The following is an 18191-nucleotide window of genomic DNA, read 5'->3' on the forward strand; positions in this document are numbered from 1 at the left end:
ATTTTTTTTTTAATTTCATGCCTTTTTTTTTGACATCCTTATCCTTATTTATTAATCTTAATTACTAAAGCTTAACCCTTCAAGCTATTGTTGCCCTAATATTTTCCCCCCATTTTCCCTCCACTTTTCTGAGCCATTGGATCTAAGACATTTAGGCGCCATTCAATTTTAGCCATTGATCATCTTACTTAATGCCAGCCGAATTTTGTTATCAAGTCTGCTATAATTTGGCCATCCGAATCCTTATTTTTTAACCTAACAAATTTCATTTATATCCTCCTTTTTTTTTTGAATCAAATATTTTCTACACTTTTAGGTTTGCAATTATTTAACATAACAAATTCCATCTAAAAAAATGCATCGCACCAATTTTATTCCTATCCTCTTGCCTTTTTTTTTTTATGAAGCAAATATTTTCTACCCTAACTTACTAAAGCTTAACCCCTCAAGCTATTGTTGCCCTAATATTTTCCCCCCCATTTTTCCCTCCACTTTTCTGAGCCATTGGATCTTGCACATTTAGGCGCGCCATTCAATTTTAGCCATTGATCATCTTACTTAATGCCAGCCGATTTTTTTTTATCAAGTTTGCTATAATTTTGGCCAGCCGAATCCTTATTTTTTAACCTAACAAATTTCATTCATATCCTCCTTTTTTTTTGAATCAAATATTTTCTACACTTTTAGGTTTGCAATTATTTAACATAATGAATTCCATCTAAAAAAATGCATCGCACCAATTTCATGCCCACTAATTTCATGCTTTTTATCCTTATTTATCCTTATTTATTAATTTTATTAGGTCTGCAGCAACTTAACCTAATAATTTCCCTCTAAAATTCTGCATTAGATTAGCAGCAATTTATCCTAACAAATTCCATCTAAAATGCAGCGCACCAATTTAAACTAACAAATTCCTTCTAAAATGAAGCAATCCCTAATATTTCTCCTCGCTGATAAGCTTTTTATTCATATCCTGTTGTGTCATCGTTTGTATATATCTATTGTTTCTGTAGATTTTTTTTTTGACAAGTTGTTGTACACTTATTAATGATATTTTTTTTGTTACAATCTTATTTACTAAAGCTTAACCCGTAAAGCTAACCCTAAACCTAATTTTTTTTCCCCCATTTTTTCCTCCACTTTTCTAATCCATTGGATCTTGCACATTTAGGCGCCATTCAATTTTAGCCATCGATCATATTTCATATTTATCTCTTCTATTTTCCGAAACAACTATTTCATATTTATCTCTTCTATTTTCCGAAACAACAATTTCATATTTATCTCTACTTCCGAAACAAATTGGCCATACAACTATTTCATATTTATCCATAGCCCTATTTTTCCGAAACAACTATTTTATATTTATCTCTTCTGTTTTCCGAAACAACTATTTCATAAAGCTATCCCTAACCCTAATATTCCCCCCCCCCCCCCCCCATTTTTCCCTCCACTTTTCTGAGCCATTGGATCTTGCACATTTAGGCATCATTCAATTTTAGCCATTGATCATCTTGCTTAATGTCAGCCGAATTTTGTTATCAAGTTTGCTATAATTTTGGCCAGCCGAATTTTGTTATGAAGTTTGCTATAATTTTGGCCGAATTTTGTTATCAAGATTATCAATCTCCACACATCCCTCTATTCTATAGTGCGCTTCTTCCACAATTTAGAATTTTGTATGACATCTCAATTTCACTCTTTCATATTCCGAGGCATCTCAACAGTTTCTACTGAAGTTTCAATAGACCCTTCTTTCTCTCAGTAACCCATCGTGAGTTGAAAACAATGGATGAGAGGACAACCTGCTGCAACCCTAAACCCATATTTTCTATTCCTGAAAATTCCACTTTTCCATGGCCACCCTTGATATGCATACAATCTCTTCTGTACACTCATGCCAAGTCTTGATTATCCTATCTATGAAGTTGTGCACATCACTAAGGCTTCCTCTCAAGCTTTCTCATTAGATGTAGTTTAGATTCGGAAACTTGAGAAACATGAGTAATATTTTTTTTGCTCATCTTCAAATTCTGATTTAGAGTAAGTTTTTTGGTTCAATTTCTTCTCCTTTTACATGTTTGATGAAACGTCTCGTTGGATTTCACCACTCACGTTAGTTTTGGGTTAAAAATGTGTGTTTTATTAAATTTAGGCTTTGAAATCATCTCCACTACTGTCACATTCTGCATTGATGTCTTTTCTTTTCTCTCCATTTAGAATTGTTCACGGCAATATGTATGATTTTTATGTTCTATGTATTCAACCAAATAAGGTATAGAAACAATGAAATTTTGTGGTTTTTTATTTATTTAAGAATTGTATTTACTTTACTAATTTCGTTTTGTGTTTTCCTTTCAGATTTGGTGCTGCAATTTTGTTCATTTCTATGAGACTTAGATGACTAATAACATAATAATAAGCTATGTTATCTTAATTGTTGTGCCACTGTATTGTTGTTTGGTTCTTTTCATAACTACATATTGATCATAGCAAGTTATGGTATTGGTATCTAAGCCATATTGTTGTGCCACCATAAAGCAAGTTTTGTTTCTCTTTTTTTTAACTTCGATGTTCATCTCTTTTTCTTCATATGTCACAATCTATATTCTTGGCACTGATATTTTTTTTTTGTTGCATTTTTCAGCTTTTTTTTCCTTCAAATGTTTATTGATATTACATACATATGCTTATTGATGCTTATTCACATTCTTACTTAGAAGCTAAAATATGTTCTGTGTAATTTTGGTGTCGGTGTTGCGGTGGTTTGAGGTGTTGTGTTCCCATGGTTTTATTTCCCACAGAAGTTTTTGATAAGTTGTATTAGTATGGTTTCATTTGTTTCATTAACACCCCTGTAACAAATTAAAAAAAATCTGATGCTGGTTATGAAAGATATTGAATTTTTCCATGTCCTAATGAAAGCAAATCAAATGGTTGATTGTCTAGCAAAGGAAGGATCTTCGATGACAAGACGCGGGTGGTGTGATTTGTGAATCAAGCTTTGTTTGGTTTCTGCAATGCTGTTGTTGATATGTTTGCAGGAGGTTTTCAGGTTATTGTTTTCTATCATATGTTTCGGATAACCAAGAATGTTGGTAGGTGTCAGTTTGTGTGTATTATTTTTTGGTTTTGGTGCAGCAAACATATCTGCCGACTGCCATGCTGCTAATTTTCTGGTTTTGGTGGTGTTTTGGTGCAGCAGAAAGTTCAGCTTTGCTTTTATTTTTGTTTGTTTGAGTCCTTGGGTGTGTACATGGTTGCTTTATGGTTCATGTATTGGTCTTTATGGCATATCTTTGGCAGAAAATTTTGGTATTTTATTTGCTCGCCTTGCCATTGGTTGACTTTGTGTGGTGTATTGTTCCTTTCGAGCACATGATCGTGTGAGCCCTTTGTAACCCTTCATATAAGGTGGTAGACGACTAGACGTGTCTTTCTATGATGCATGAGGCAGAGTTTTTATTAATATTTTAATTCATTCAAAAAATATATTGTTTTGAATTTCAAGTTACCCTTTGTCTTAGGTTTCTCTTATCATATCATTTTCTTTTCATTCCTTCAATTTGACATGATTGGATGGAATTATAGGTTTTTTTTTTATGGGCTTTTACTTTACCTTTCAAAATTAATAGGTAGTCAATTATTGTATTTATAGGATCGAATGATATTTGTTTTTCGTTCAGGCACAATCGACTTCATTGTCTCTATGGAGTGAATTTGCTGAAAAACTAAATTCCTATTTTGCAACGCATGTATGTTGTCCCCTGTAATCTTAATCCTTCAGTTCTGCAAGTTGAGAAATTATTTAGGTACGTACCAAGCATGTGTTTTACTTTTTTTTTCTTTTTTCGAGCAAATGTGTTTTCCTAAATATGCAGTAACTTTGTTTATCATGAAGGATTTATTAAAAACTAATACGTTGAATCTTCTGTATGTGTTTTAGGTGCTATGGGTGTTTCAAATTCCTTTTTTGGTTCAAAAGTCATGATAAATGGTAATTTACCTAAAGTTGAGGACTATAAGAATAGGTACAATCAATCATGATATCCACCGTTAGTTTTACAATCTTGCTGTTTTCTATAAGAAAAATAAATTGATATTTCTTTCATAACCTTTCATATATGGTAGGATGAACAATGGAGACATTGAATTGACTCAGGGAATCAATCAGATGTATGCACAATAATACAGTAAAAAAAAACGTGTTAGGTTCAAGCTGCACATAATAGACGATAATGGATCAACAACTTTTGTGCTTTTTGCTCAATACAAATGAGAAGGTAATTGATACCGATATTTTTTCCTTTAATATGATTAAGTTATATTATTATAAAATATTAATACGATGATTCTCATAGCTAATATATGTTGTTTACGATTGTACCTTATTTTTAGACAAATCCACAAGGTGACTATCCATTGTTTTTTGGACAAGGAAGTGATTTTTAGAGTGGAGGTTAGCAAAGGCAATGTACACAATAAATGGCGTAATTATGTAGTCAAAAAGGCTATGACTAACATCTATATTATTCAGAAATATAAATCTATATGTGAAATAAAATTTACAATGAAAAGTCGTTGGAGACTATTTTATAGAATTTCTAATAAGAGATAATGCCTTTTTGTGTGTTTTTCATGATGTTAATGCTCGATTGTTAATTTTTGATTTGAGAAATTTTGAGCTTTAGTTAGAAATAGGTAAAGAACTAAATGAGGTTGTTAATTTCTGTTTTATAGAATTTCTAATAAGAGATAATGCGTTTTGTGTGTTTTTTATGTTGTTAAGCTTTGTACTTTACTTTTTTTTTTTGTTACTTATGCTGGTTATTTTAGTTTCTGTTCTAATAATGGCAAATAATTTGAGTCTGGTATTGCAAAGTGAGCTTGAAAATCTATAGAAAGATGCTATGAGAACATTGAACTCACTTCCTTTTTTTATTTTTCTTAAGAGTTTGGTTTTCTATGTTTAAACATTTTAAAACCACTACCATATTATGAAGCCGGAGTTTTAGAATCAAATGTTGTTTGATAAGAAGACATCTTTGTAGTCAAAGACAACTTATCTGATGCCACTGCGTTTGCTGTTATTTTATTTTATTTTACTTTATCAGATTCTATGATTAATTGTTTCCTTCCAATTTTTATTATTGAAAATTGCAATCTCTGTTTGTTGATTCTCAAATCTAAAGTCTGCTCCTGTGCACAACAAGAATTTTGCTAATTGAATCTGCTAGATAATTATTCATCTAACTCACTGGCTGTTCACTCCTTTTTCCTAGGAGTCGGTTCACTCCTTTTTCTCCCAACTATAACAATATATGTACCGATCCTCTTTCTCTCTGCAACTCACTGGATGTTTTCATCTATTATTTTTCTTTCTTCCTTTGGTCGATTTATTTTCCAAAATGATTTTTGTTCTCTCATGTTTACTTCTCTAAGGTATTTGTTTTCTTTTTCTTTGTTGTTGTTTTAAATTTGTTCAAATGTATTGTTGATGTTTCAGTGAATCTTACATGTCTGATTCAAATTCATGACACTGCTTTATATTTGAAATCGTTGGAATAAATTATTTTGGTATTACTAAATTACCAGATTTTGAATTGGCAAGTTATCCCGCCTTTAACAGGGCTTTATCATCATATCCACATTCATTACATTGGTATATCATTGCTTACTCTCTTCTTTCATTGAATTTTATTCTTTGTGTGAGGTTTCCTAAAAGTGCAGGTAAGGTAATGTGGGTTTGTGAGTTATTTTTTTAATGACTTATCTTGCCAATCACACAAGATTTGGAGTTTATTTACGATTGGCAGTTCACATAGTCATGTCTTCACTCATCAGTTAATTTTGGATTGGATTACGTACTTTTTGGTTGATTTCTTGATATGCAGACGATGTTTCAGTTCCTATTGTCCTATCACTGCTTGACATCTGATTTCACTATCTTTGATTAGTTTTTAACACTTTATGATGTTACAGGTCCTTTGGTGAACAATCCTGATTCAGACATGGGCAAGCCATCATTTATGCTGCATTAAATTCATCCAATGTAATTTTGAAGTTTTAATGTACATTCTAAATCTAAAACTAATTGCAAATAGTAAATGATTGATATAACTCAGGTAATGTTTGATCAGATGTGATGTAAAGAATTGGTAAATCATCCCAAACCTCTCTTTTCTATTGCAATTTTGTTGTTGTCATGGAAGCACCAATCAGATGTTGTAATTTCTAAACTTAAGAGAAGTTTGGATTTCCATTAAATTGTATGTTTTTTGTGTACCTGAGTTTCATAAGGTTTATTTTCTATGAAACTATTAAAAGTGCATTACTATTGTTTGAAAATTTCATCCATCATGTTCTTCGTTTGTTTTCTTTTCTCCTTAGCTTCATTATGAGATTGTTGTTTTTAAATGATATATATCTGTTTAAAAGGTAGATTCTAAGACGGAGAAGATTACAGGAAAGAAAATTCCAAAGCAGGAGTGGGCTAAAAGTGATTGCAAAATTTAGAGCAGAAGCTAAATGAAGGGTTATTCTCTGTATAGGTAAACAAGGTCCTTCACACTATATCTTACCTTAATCCCTTTTCTATAACTTTTTTCTTTTGATATTAGCCCATCAGTAGAATATGAGTAATGGTTTCTGTTCAAAATTAAGTTGACTTAGTATACTATTTAACCCTTATTGCAGGAGAAATTACTTATGGATTAACTGGAGCATTTAAGCAAATGATGCATTCTGCAAGGCTACATGTTTTTGAGTATTTATTGATAAGATATCAACTTTCATTCAATGTATATATGTTAACTCCTACCTTGGAGGAAATATGGCGAGCATGTTAACAAGATTTCAACTTCTGTGGTTGCAGAGTATTATTATTTTATTTTTTTTAAGATGGTTGTGAGTATTTGTTAATAAGATATCAACTTCCATTTATTTTTGTTAGGTTTGTGTTTTCTCAATAGGAGGTAGATTCGTCCAATGGTTTTTTTGCCACAAATGTGAATGTTATCCAAAGAATATACACGCCTCCGTTAAGAGGTCCTCCACAATAGTCATGACACAATCTGAAAATGAGCATCCCAACCATTCAATGAACGGAAGAGAGACATACTCGCTGGACTCAAGAGCTTAATTGATCATAGAAACAGTCTACCTAGCTCTGCCAGAGACACTATTGATTTTTTTAGGTTTGACTCAGTTTACTGATAAGTATAGGCAAGTTGCTCGAGTTGAGCTTCTCTGATAAATTGTACTATGTAAACATTAAGTGACTAATACAAATGTACTTTCTTTTCGCACAATTGGCCGAACTTTGTGATCCAATATAATGTGTTTTCTTTTTGCAATTTTCGTAGATGTTTTGTTTTTATCATGGGCAAAGTATGTTTGGTTTATCTTCTCTATTTTAAGATCCATAATGTAATCTCACTTCCTTTTTAAAGTAATCTTTGAATGTTTTGGATGAGCTAGCTATTTCTGTTTTTGTTGTACTTATAATTTATATTATACTAATCTTCATAGCTATTGATTACTAAGTAGATCTAAGCGGAGCATACGTATAAATTCAAAAGTCACCGCAACACCAAGCAATGGTGTGGGATGGTTCAAAGTCTAACAAGCCACTAGCGTACCAATTTGGAGGTAAACCGAACAGGAACAACGGACAAACATCGAAGACACAAAGTCAACAATGAAAAATGATCAGGATCATATGCAAACCGTTCAAAGCCAAAGCATTGAGCCAGCAAGCACAAACATCCACGCTACCACTCACATGCCCTCGCGTCTGCAAGAACCAACATCGCAGAACATCCCACACCCCACAATGCCAAGGCACGCAGGCATATGGAAGCATCCAACAACGCCGACTCCGCTTCACTAAGCATGAAAATTAAAGAGACGCACAAGTTTTTCTGATGAGGGACCAACACGGCTATGTTTATTGACCTGCACTGCTAGTAAGCAAATGCTAGTCGCCCCGCAGCGTTACAAGGGCACAAGTTTTTCCGAGGAGGGACCAACACGGCTATGTTTATTGACCGGCACCGCTAGTAAGCAAATGCTAGTCGCCCCGCAGCGTTACAAGGGCACAAGTTTTTCCGAGGAGGGACCAACACGGCTATGTTTATTGACCCGCACCGCTAGTAAGCAAATGCTACTTGTTTATTAAGATGCGACTGTGTTTTGCCAAAAACAACACCACTGTTTGTCACAATGGTTCTTTAGATGACATTGATGATAAATCTAAATTAGGTGTACGTCCCTTGGTTAGTTATTTATTATAGTATTCTAAATTACAGTCACAAGAATATGCTAAACAAAAAAATTAAATGGTCACATTCCTTTGTTGCACGGTCTCTAAACATTGATTTTTTGAAATCATATTAATTATTTCAAATCTATCCATGCTTTTTCAATTTTTAGAAAAATACTATCATTTTAAATCTAAATGACTCATGTATTACAACTCATAAGACCCGTGCGGCGCACGGGTCATCAGTCTAGTTATTAATGATATATTTGTACTATATTTATAAACAATAGAGGATTTTAGGCTGACTTTTGTTATTCAAACTATACCTTAAACAATTTTGTTTGTTACATTTGAAATTCATAAATATTTATGCTTATAATTTTAATCTATATAAACTTTTTTATATAAAATATGGTTCATAATCTATATGTCTTAGCGTAATAAAAAAAACGAAAAGACGGCTATGTGAATGCCCGTCTTTCCACACGTTGACATAATGTAAATCAATATTTTTCTAAATTAAAAATAAATCAAATTATTACGTGGTATATCCCGTGAAAATAAAACTATCACATACCTCCCTAAAAACAAAAGAAACAAAAAACTATCACATTCCTTAAAAAAACAAAAAAAAAAACTATCACATGCTTGAAAAATTCTATAAAAATCCTAACGAATCTTTTTCATTTTTATAAATGAACGAATATATATATATATAAAGGTTAGATATTCTCCAATCAACCTTAATTAACCCTAATCCCGCCCTTTTTGGCGGGTCTAAATATATTTTTTTTTAAAAATTGTTTTGCAAGGAATTGAACCAACTACCCATAACAACACCTTAGAGCTTTTACCACTAGACCACTAACATTTTTATTGAAATATAGTTGCTTCTAAAATGGATATGTAATCTTAAAGGCCTTTTTTTTAAGCCACTAACACTCATTTTTATTGTGTTTATTTTCATGTTTGATTAATTTCACATAATTTAATTTATTACTTTTATTCCATGTTCATTTTTGTTGATGCAAACTAATGTTATAATTTTCTTTTTTGAGATTTTGCATGTCGATCACTCTCAAACATCACTTAGTTTCATTGTTTCTATTACTTTGAATGTAACTCTAAAATTAATAATATAGTCACTTTGATGCTTATATAAGAAACTCTACAAAACCCGTACATCGTACGGGTTAGAGTCTAGTTTTGTTAAGTATGCAGCAACTTAACCTAATTTTTTCCCGCTCATTTGCAAATTAGGTTTGCAATTATTTAACCTAACAAATTCCATCTAAAAAAATGCATCGCACCAATTTCATTCCTATCCTCTGGCTTTTTTTTTGGAAGCAAATATTTTCTACACTTTTAGGTTTGCAATTATTTAACCTAACAAATCCTTATTTATTAATTTTGTCAAGTCTGCAGCAACTTAACTGTATTTTCTCACGGACAGTTGGTGTATGTTGCTGTTTCAAGAGTTACATCCTGAGAAGGACTAAAGATATTGATCACCGATGAAGATGATGAAGATATCAATCTAACGTCTAATGTCGTATATGAGGAAGTATTTCGCAATGTGTGATGAAACTACATGCCAATGTACTAAATATTTCATATTTCTTTTACTGAATTATTGATAGGATTACCGAATTTTCTTTTATAATATTTTTAGATTTCATACATTTTATGAAGTGTTTTATTTTGTCTACTATAAATTAACACGTGTTATTTTTTTCACCCTTACAAATTATATATTGCATTTTATTATTCGTATATCAATTTCTTTCCAGTAAACCCGAGCGGAGCACGGGTCAAAAATCTAGTTTATTTGCAAAGAAAGGAAAATGAGTTTTTTTTTTAAAAAAAAAGGGAAAATGAGTTGATTTTGTTTAAGTGGATAGGTTTCTTTTTACGCAAAATGTTCCTCTTCTCTCAAATGAATTCCTCTAAAAAAAGTATGGAAAATGTTAACGAGTGTCCCCGGGTAGGGGTGGGAACAGGCCAGACCGTCCGACAGGGGCCTATGGCCTAGCCTATTTAAAGCCTAGCTCGGCCCAGCTCGTTTACTAACAAGGTCAGGCTCAAGCTTTTTATAAAGCCTATTTAATTAAATAGGCCAGGCTAAGGCTTACAAAAGAGCCTATTAAGCCCGTCGGGCCGGCCTATTAAGCTTTTTATGTATAATATATCTTCCATTATTAATATCGTTGAAGTTTTTTTTCTCATAAACTCAAGCCTTCATAAGATTAGTTATTTAGTAGCACATATATTGTTGTGATTATACCTTCATAAGATTTCATTATTTAGTTGCAGATATATTCATGTGCTTTAGGCCTTCGTAAATTTTGGCCTATTTAGTAGTAGGCTTACATGTGTTGCTAGGCTTTGGTGTAAAATAGGCTTTTAAATAGACTTTCAGGCTTCATCGGGCCTTTAAATAGGCCAGACCAGGCCTCAAAAATGAGCCTATGACGGGTAATAGGCCAGGCTCAGGCCTATAATTTTTGAAGTAGGCCAGGCTTAGGCCTTACAAAGCCTGGCCCGGCCTAGCCTATTTCCACCCCTATCCCCGGGGGAAGCTAAAAGAAGAAAGTAAAAGTAAAAAAAAAAAACACTTTTTAATCTTTTTATGCATTGGTTACACAACTTTCAAGACAAATATTACTATATTTGCTTCCTTAACCAGTGCCCCGGGGCACCAGTTAACAAGACCCAAAAAGTATTGAGTGAAAATAATTTTTTTTTGATGAAGACTTCAATTTACCCTCCAAAATTGACCTCAATAAAATTTGAGATGAACACACTTTAAAGTTTAAAACCAACACAACTAGACCAACTAAAGTGGATGGTGAAAATAAATATCTTAATGTTACTGTTTTGAAATGATAATTTAAAGATAAATATGTTTTGAAAGAATTTAAAGATAAATATTAAATTGGTAAAAAAAATAGATTCCGATTAAAAACTATTTTTGCAAACTTTAAAATCATTGTTTTTACTGGAACTTTTAAAATACCGTAACAACTTGTTAAGTTCTTTTTCGAATGATTAGAAAATTAAAAAAATTAAAAAAAATGATTAGAAAATTGGTATAAAAAATTAATAAGGACGTGTTTATATGTATATAATGTCATATTTTTCTTTTAGGGGATATATAATGTCATCTTTTTCTTTTGGTACAAATAATGACATATTTTTAATGGCAAAAATAAGGACGTGTATGATGTTGTTGATGTTGACAATGACAAAATCTATATACATCAGTCGCTAGTTGGTTTTTGCATGAATGCCAAGTAGTAAATGACAATATTAATTGCTAGTTACAGATCAATAAATATGTTAACACTGCGCTCCTTCACATGATTTCTTGTTCCTATGTATTTTATTTGCCTATTGAGTCGAAAAAAATGTGTTTTCATCTATAGGATCCTTTGATTATTCATTGTGTTATGGTACAACGTACCCATTGTAACAGGTCCACGTAATTAGTTACATCACTGGTTGAATTCTCAGTCCAAGTCCATGATATGATAGAGACCATATAGAACCACACCACAGAGGATGTATGAGGAGAGAGAGACTGTGCATTTGTTCGTTTGTGATTGGCCAATCCATAAAAAACGAATTGTTTTAGAATAATACGGCAATGATAGTAGAAAAATAAAGAGGGCAAAAGGTCAAAAAATGGGAATGCTTGATGAGGAGTGTTAGGGAGTGTTTGTTTCTCGAGAAAAGGCATTGCGGAATATTTCCACTTCATGTTTTTTCTTAGCAAATGATGATTACACTATGTTTAGGGCTTAATGAGTTAAAGGTGCTAGCCTTGACATAGGTCACATATTCCACACATTTAGTTTAGTTTAGAGATAGTTGAATAAAGATATGACGATTTCGATGTTAAACTCAGTTAAATTTTAGAGTCTCAAGGGGTCAAAATGGACTCTATGTTTTGTTAGAATTAATTATGTCTTCGTAATTGATTCTACTAAAAGTTAAAATTTGTAACTTTTGATTAGAATTGATTTTTACATCAAAGTTTATAATTCGACTCACTTTTACAATTTAAGCATAAATGACAATACTTTCAACTTACTTTTAGTTTGAATCTATGAAGCTCCGATACGGATACGGATACGGGTACGATACGATACGGGTACGCGAATACGTCAAAAATTTCAAATTTAGGATACGATACGGCTTGGATACGTTTACAATTTTTTTTTAATATATATATATATATATATATATATATATATATATTAGACATAAACGCACAAAAAATAAATAGCGTGAAATCTTAAAACTAATTACACCAAGTCAAAATACAATGGACCATTCACCAACTAAGATATCCTTTAAACCAAAACATACCATATAAACAACCTGCACTATGATGATACCAAGGTAGTATGAAGATAGTCACCCTTTTCAAGTAATGGCCAATATAATGATCCCAATTTACAAAAATTAATACTTGTGATCAAAATACAAAGAAAAATTTTAAATAAAAATTAAATTAAATCATTCGGATACTTCTGGGATACGTATCCGGGAGTATCCTTAACGTATCCTTAAGGTATCCAATATATTTTTAAATAAAAATTAAATTAAATCATTCGGATACTTCTGGGATACGTATCCGCAGAGTATCGGTATCCGATACGTATCCGACACGGGTACGGCACCATTTTGGAGTATCCGGGCTTCATAGGTTTGAATCAATCATGGTCACCACATAAATCTTAAATACCCCAAGTTGTTTGATTTTGATTCAACAATTTAGTGTGTGTTTGATCCGGATAATTTAGTGTGTGTTCGAAACAAATGATTATGGGTTCAATTTATGACTTTTATGTATCGAGAAAATCCAATTGAGAAATGAGAACCCACTTCATGCATTCTGCACATTTCTAGACGTAGATTAGTTATAGTTAAATGACGGTAATAACTTCGTATCAATACCATGCATCAGTAACATGGAAAAAAACTACAATCAAACACTTAAATATCTATCTATAATAACATGACTTTTCTTCAAACTTTTCCCTTCTCTTAAAATCCAACACAGTATGTGTTAAATATAAGGGTCTTGCTAACAAGTGCCCTAAGGGCATTGTTTAAAGAACCCAAAAAAAGAAACAATGTCTTGAAAATACAAGTCAAACACTTTTTAGAGTCATAACCGTACAATTTTCAATGCAAAAATTGCTACTTTTAGATACTTAAACAATGCCCTGTTTACGTTGGATTTTCGTAAACAACCGCTGGTTTACACATGGTAACTTGCAAGATCAACCAGTAAATCTTAGGACATATTGTGTTTGTTCTTGTTGTTAGAAATTCTGTGTTTTGGTGTCGAAAATATAAGAAATACAATAAAAACAATCGAATTCAATCCACTTGAACTCAATCGAACTTAACAAAGTAAAGTGCAAGAACACTTAAAGAAAAAAGGGTAAATTGCATTGATTAAATAAGAGTTGGTACACAGATTCATACATTGCAACTTGTGACTCGTTTCTCGCTTCCATACGGATACTTTGAATGTAAGTTTGTATGATGGAATTGTGACCCGTCTTTCCTATGAAAAACTATTATTTATACTAAGTCTAGAAATAACTACACTTCTTTGAAATTCAAACTACAACTGCCACAAGTCGACAGTTTTACTTATTTGAAAACAAACTTAAAATACAAACTGACTTAAAGAATAACCGTTGATAACCACCTTCGAAAACTGCTTTATCGAAGTCTTCTACCATCTTCGAACCCATATTTGCTTTCAATACAACACTCTGTTCGAATCTTCTTTAAATCTAGGTCAACTATACTTTGACCACATTTATTACAGCTAGTAAAATATATTGGCTAACAAATTGCCCCCCAGAAACGCCATTTTCGATTTCACCGAAGAAGAAAAAGACGTTTTTGAAAAAATAACTAACATTCTCCATCGAAATGAATGATGTCAGTATTTAATTCAAAACTAATTCAAATTTCCTTTAAATACTGACCCCACAATCTTAGTTAGTGGGCCACGTTCTCTAACATTGGAAAAGACAACACTTTAATGGTAAAAACTGTCAAAATAAGATCTTGACATGTGTCATGATCAAAGGTCCATATAAAAACAAACTCACCTTTACTCTTCTCACTTTTCACCATTTCATTTTCACTTTCACTGTTCCTCTTCTCCGCCAAAAATTTTCTCGAAGAAAACACTTTGAATTTTCTGCAACTTCTATCTTTAACCACGAAATCTTCACTATTCATCAAATTCTCACAAAAACACTTAAACAATGACGAACGCAGCAGGAACTTCTCATGTGAATCGCGAAGAACCCATTGATTTTACTAAAGAAATCGCCAGTGCTGCTCCTGCTTTTATGAATGAACCAGAGATCAATGAAGCTGAAAAAGCTATCTGGAAAACCCAGGTAATCATCCCTTGTACTGATACTCCACATGCATTCTTAGGCCCCATTTCTCTAGAACCTGAAACTCCAGAGATTAACTCTCTTTTCCCATGCATCGAAACTCAACCTCCTTTAATTTTCACAAAAGGTCCTTTTGACCTAAGTTTTGTAAAATCCAAAATTAGGACTGAACCAAAAACTTATCCAGAATACATTGCTTGGTTAGACAAAGTTCAAAAACAAAAGGGACAATTCTGGAAGGAGAAAGGGATTTTTGATCTCATCCAAATATCTCGATATGGTCCAAAATACCATAATGAATTGATATTTGCTGCTTTACATTTTTGGAACCCATCGAACAACAGCCTTCACTTGAAATGTGGAATGCTCACTCCTACCCTTTTAGATGTGGCTGGACTTACTAGCTTAAAACCAACTGGATACACCTTTAATCCAGATGTTACCACCTCTCAATACTCAGTAAATTTCGATAGCCCTGCCTATGGTTTGTTTATAGCTAACAACCATGATACCGAATGTGCTGAAGTATCTGCAGATGAACATGTAGCTTTCTTGACCTACTGGTTATCTATGCATGTTTTTTGCTCAAGGTCAGTACAAGTCCCTAAGAAATTCATGTGTCTAGCTAGTCAATTACATGAAGGAACAGATATCTGTTTAAGCAAACTGATTCTAGGTTCTTTGTATGAAACCCTTAACCATACAACTAATAATCTTAGAGATTATCCCCAAACTGGTGGGAATTTAGTTGTATCAGGACCCATATGGTTGTTCCAACTATGGCTTTTAGCCATTTTTGGATCAAAACTTGCTTCGATCCTACCTTCCTCTTACACATCAGCATACTCAGACAAGACCACTGAAGGTATAGGCTTAGCTATGTTTCACCTCGATGGGAATAAGTCTTCACAACAACTTTTTGAGAATGCTTATGAAACCCTGCTTGATTGTCCCATTTTCACCCCTATGATGGCACCATTTACCACTAGGAAATATGGACCTAACTGGTTCAAAGAGGACTTTCCCACTACTTCGAAAGCAGCCAACAAAACAGAAATCAATGCTATATGGGAAGCTTATTTGACCCCTACCTATCTATCTAGCAGACTTACACCTGGTAGTCCTTATGGAGTATATGGTTATCAACCTAACCATGTAGCTAGACAGTTTGGTATGGTTCAATCGAAACCCAGCTCTTTGTTCAAAAGTATAAGTGAATGGAAAATTCCTCTGATCGAACCTGTGTGGAAATCCATAATTCAAGCCAGGAAAACAACTGTGTTCGAGCCTACATATTTCTCAACATCATTTGCATGCTCTGAAGCATTCTTTCGATGGTGGCGAAATTATTACACACGCCAATCCAATCGAGGGAATCCTGATGAATTGCTGCCTCAACTGACCAGTACTTTTCACACTTTGCAGAACAAAGACAAGAAGACTAGAGGTACGCACATTAAAGAAATTCAGCAATTTCAAAGATATTATCAAACAACATATGACCCTTTACATCCAAAGAGGACAGTATATTATGCTGCTCAAACTCTGAGAGATAAAGTTCGAGAAAAAATTCCAGAAACAATTTTTCCCCCTGGAACACCCAATAAATATCTTTATGTTTTAGAAAAGAAAATGAAACTAGCAAAACTTCCATCTTGTAATCTTGCTTTGGCCTTTAGGCCACCATACCCAAAATGGTTACTTTATAATTTCAAATTCCCACAAAATAATTTAGTAACCTATGCTAAATGCCATTTATACCAATATAATGGTGAACTTGGCTATGAATTATCCCAAGTTCGAATCGAAACTCCCAGTATCATGGGTATGATTTTTCTTTTACTAAAATATATTAATACTATTTTTAGAAGAAATAGTACTTATCTGTATAATCACATATTTCAGCTTTGCCTTTAACTCCAGGAGAAGCAAAGCTCGATGATGCCAGCACCCAGAACACTTCGAAAAGCAAGTCTGACAAGAAGAAAAAGAAAGCTTCCCAAACTAAAGAAGTTGAATCGAAGAAATCTGAGACTGCATCAAAGGAACCTTCTAAATCAAAGGAACCCAAAGTGAAAACAACTTCATCAAAAAGATCTTCTAGATCAAAGAACAAGAAAGAACAAGCAACTGTCGATCTCTCTGATGATGATAGCGAGGTAGAGATAACTAAAGAACAGATTGAAGCTTCCAAAGTAACACTTCCCAAAGTCCATACTGAAGGAAGAAGGAAAAGAAAACAAGAACAAATTTCACTTGTCCAAGAAAAGGAAGTCGAAGTGGAAGCTTCTGAAGGTTCTCCCCCCATCTCACCATCTAAACCATTCAAACGTCTTCGAAAGACTTCTCATTCTAGTGCTCATTCACATGTTAGTGATAATGGTTCGAAGGTATTTTATCAAAACCATATTTTATACGCAATGTTTCTAAGTATCTTGTTTTAAGCATTGATCTTATTCTTTTTAGGGTATCGAACAAGAACAAACTAATCCATCACAACATGGGCAAGTTCTTCCTTCTTCGAAGACCACTTCACCAATTGCTGAAGACAAAGAAGATGAGCATGATGATGCTAGCAGTCCAGAAGGTCTTAAAGTGGATCCTCCTCAACAACAACAAACAGAAACACCCACTGATGACTTGGTAAATGATGAATCACTCAACAATGATCAATCTTATTCTGCACCCACCCTTGGAGATAATGTATCAAACTTTGCTACTGAAGATACAAACATAACTACTCGACAAAATGCTCCTGGTGATGCAGAAATGATTGCTCAACAAGATACCCCTATGATCGATCTAGAAGAAATCGATCGATTGGCCAAAGATGATCCTTTCAATGCCTTTGCCTTGATAGCTAAGAGTAATACTCTTTTCTCAACTAGCACTGGCCAAACTTCTGATTCATCCAAGGGAAATCCCTCTGAGACTTCAAAGAACAACCTGCTAGCAGAATTTCAAAAGAAGATCATCGAAGCCAACTTGCTAGAGTTGATTGAAAAAGATGCTGGAGCTCTTGCTGAAATCAGGAGTTTATTTGAAAAACTTGGTGCTCTCCCAACTGGTTGGAAATTTCGAAACCTGTTTAATTATCTTGAACCAATGTTGGAGAGTGCTAATCAAAACTTCCAGAAGAGGAAAACTGATCAAGCTCAAATGGCAGAGAAGAAAGCGCATCATGATCAAATTGTAATCGAACTGTCATCCTTCCAAGAGAAATTTAAAACTCTTCAGCAAGAAAGAAACAATGCGAAGCAGCAAGTGGTTGACATCGATGCCAAAATTAAAGAACTGGAAGCTCAAAAAGCTGAAATTTTGGCTAAGGATGAAGCCAGAAATCGAGAAGCCAATGAAGCTATTAACAAATTCAAGCTCTCCAAGGAACTAGAGTCTACCATTGCTCAACTTGCAAGTGACAACCATGCTCTCGATACTCAACTGGCTGAATACAAGAGCCAAATCGAGAAACTCATCTCATCATTTGA

General features: G+C 33.4%; 2 long non-coding RNA genes across 3 annotated transcripts; both read left to right on the plus strand.

The window, feature by feature from the left end:
* The first annotated feature begins 1909 nt into the window (after nt 1–1909).
* LOC146909166 (uncharacterized) lies at nt 1910–4280 on the plus strand. Its single transcript, XR_015019046.1, has 3 exons — nt 1910–2046; nt 3950–4034; nt 4135–4280. It is a non-coding gene; the product is annotated as an uncharacterized LOC146909166 (long non-coding RNA).
* A 1462-nt stretch (nt 4281–5742) lies between these two features.
* LOC146909167 (uncharacterized) lies at nt 5743–6950 on the plus strand. Of its 2 annotated transcripts, none has more exons than XR_015019044.1 (3): nt 5743–6055; nt 6442–6554; nt 6700–6950. It is a non-coding gene; the product is annotated as an uncharacterized LOC146909167 (long non-coding RNA). The 2 variants fall into 2 exon arrangements; XR_015019045.1 differs by having other exon boundaries at nt 6446–6554.
* Nucleotides 6951–18191: the final 11241 nt, after the last annotated feature.

This window comes from Medicago sativa, chromosome 7 (genome assembly GCF_051527215.1).
Source record: "Medicago sativa cultivar Bolivia chromosome 7, Bolivia_mono, whole genome shotgun sequence".
Taxonomy (NCBI): Eukaryota; Viridiplantae; Streptophyta; class Magnoliopsida; order Fabales; family Fabaceae; genus Medicago; species Medicago sativa.